This window comes from Trachymyrmex septentrionalis, unplaced genomic scaffold (genome assembly GCF_001594115.1).
Source record: "Trachymyrmex septentrionalis isolate Tsep2-gDNA-1 unplaced genomic scaffold, Tsep1.0 scaffold107, whole genome shotgun sequence".
Taxonomy (NCBI): domain Eukaryota; kingdom Metazoa; phylum Arthropoda; class Insecta; order Hymenoptera; family Formicidae; genus Trachymyrmex; species Trachymyrmex septentrionalis.
In genome coordinates this window covers 115,734-118,680 of record NW_017304196.1, presented here as the reverse complement: position 1 = coordinate 118,680, position 2,947 = coordinate 115,734, and positions in this window count along the sequence as shown.

Sequence of the window (2,947 nt, the reverse complement as noted above, 5' to 3'; positions counted from 1 at the left end):
ATAATATATTTTACACACATACACACACACACACACACACACACACACACACACACACACACACACACAGCCGTTTATAAATTTGGGAACGTTTGCGATTTTCTTGCATTTCACAAAATCTTAAGTATGGTATCTCAGTGAAAAGAAAAATCGTAGAATTTTTAAAAATGTATTTTAACTCTTTCCTTGCCGTCCGCGAGTAAGCTTTCTCTGTAGACGCCGCCACAAGTGCCCACTTTAAAGATAGAGTGACATATGTTTACGTCTAACTGTTAATGCGCGTCACTTACAGTTTATAGTCGCCTTGCCGGAACTGACCGTATTATAAAAGATCGCTAGTATCGTGGACGACTAAAGTTAATATTAAAAGGGTTAAAGAGGAAAAATAGAGTTTCAAACTGGCGTTTGTATTTTGTCCTTATGGTATTTTGTTCCTAAATTACACAAAATTGAAAATGGAATCTGAAAATTTTTTTAATTGAAATTTTGTTTTTAATATTTATTATTTTTCTAAGCGTTCTACCTGGATGGAACATTATTAGAGAAAATTTAACAAACATTTTAAAGTATACTTTCTGAACTTTAAAAATACTTTTTGAAAAAAATTGCTACATTGATTTTTCGCAAAGATATCGAATTTTTTATTATACAAAATTTTATTACGTAAAAAAATGTGTTACCTTTTCTATATATATGTATATATATATATATTTTTTTAAATAATGTTTTTGACTTTGAACTAAGAGATTTACCGAAAAAAGACACAGGGAAAAATATTTATAATAATGTTCTTGGTTTGTACAATATATTACATATTTTTTCAAAATATTTAAAAACTTTTTTTCATTTAATTTTATGAAATATATTGACCGTCGGAAAAAGTTTTTAAAAAGTTTTGAAAAAATTTATGCGAATCAAGAGCACATTATAATAAATATTTCTTCCCTTTTGTTTTTTTTCTAAAAACTTTTCAGTTTCGAAATAAAAAACATTTTAGAAAAATTACATTTTTAAACAAAAGGACCTCGCACAGAACATACGGAAAATGGGTTCCGGCTAATTTGACTGAATTTGTAATATGTTGTAGTTCTGATCATTCCAATCAAAAGTCTCTATAGACACAAAGTAAAATAATGAACAGTTTTTGAGTTATCCATCCAAGTTGTACGTTACAAAAAATATCAAACTCTGTCAAAAAATCGCTGTTTTGGTAGAATTTGATGTATAATAACTCAAAAACTGTTTATTATTTTACTTCGTGACCATGGCACGACTTTTGATCAGGACCATCAGAACTACAACATATTACAAATTCAGTCAAATTAACCGGATCCATTTTCCATATGTTTTGTGCGGAGTCCTTTACACAATGAAAAATTCGATATCTTTGCGAAAAAGCACCGTAGCAATTTTTATCAAAAGGCATTTTAAAGCTTAGAAAATCTATTTTAAAATGCTTGTCTGTTAAATTTTATCCGATGATAAAATTCCATCCAAGTTGTACGTTACAAAAAATATCGAAAAAAATATCAATTTCAATTTTACGTAATTTAAAAACGAAATATCATACAGATAAAATTCAAATACCGATTTGAAGCCCTATTTTTCTTTTTTTTAATGCTTTTGAAATCTTCTCTATGATTTTTTTTCACCAAAATACTTAAATTTTTGTAAAATACAAGAAAATCGCAAGCGGTTCTGAATTTATAAACAGTTTTGTGTGTACGTATATACACACACATAAATATACGTATATATGTGTATCAGCGGACCTTAAAAATTAAAATAAATACATCTTTTACGTTAAATAAATACATTGTTTATGTTAAATAAAAACTGATATTCTAACTGCTTTCTAAATGCTTGAGCATTTTTTGAGAATACCGAGTACTTTTATTCAAGTATTTTGATATGACTCTTTCCTTAACCATTTTGCTCTTACAATTAGTTAAAGTAACTAGAAGTGATTTTGTGCTAAACTATCCTTTGTTATGAGTTAAGCCTCATAAAAATTCTTCTAATCTATTTGTCGAAATAATGATCGCATTACGTATTAGTATCGATTTTTTAAATTCACGCTTTGCCATTTCTTCAGGCCGTCGTGAGCATGAGCACCTATTAAAGGGATGCTGGTGTCGTCTGTGGTGTAATACCAACAAATCATGCATTTCGCACTTTCCATTTTCTTTGTTTTCCTTATACAAAATAAAAGATCCTCCAGAATAAAACAAAATGTGCAAATAGTTGTGGTAAACTAAAACCTGTATAAAAAACAAAAAATGGTGTAAATTATATTGTATATATAATAGTTTTTTGTTATTATGTAGGTTATTCTTCACATGGTATAAACATTAAATAAAATCCAAGTATATGTATATCCAAACAAGAAATAATTTCTACTACATTTTAATAATATAAAGAATATAGTGAGATCTTCAAATTATATGAATTTGAAGCTTACACAGAAGTAAAATAGAAAAGTACGATCTGAGTGTACATAATCTCCTAGACAGCACAAAATACTAAAAGATAACGAAATGTTGTCTTCGACAAATCGAAAAGATGTTTAAAAGCTGACGGAAAGATATCGTTTTTAGTTTGTCTTTTCGACAAGACGAAAAGATGTTTATAAAATGTTTTTTAGTTTTGTCAAAAAACAATTTAAAAAGAACGTCTTTTTGTCATCTTTCTGGTTTGGGTGTTTTGGGCTTTTGGGTGTTTAGTCTTTTCGGCAAAAAAAGTGAAAAGTCAACTGAAAGATATCTTTCCATATTATCGAAAAAATAGCATAAAGAAGATATCTTTCCGCTAGTTTGATACTTTTCATCACTCACCAAGCAGTATGTAAGATTGCTATCAAACAGACGTGGTAGAGTCTTGTTTGAAAACTATACAGAACAGATGCAGTCATTATGAGAAATTTTATTCGTCTTCTAATCAACACTAA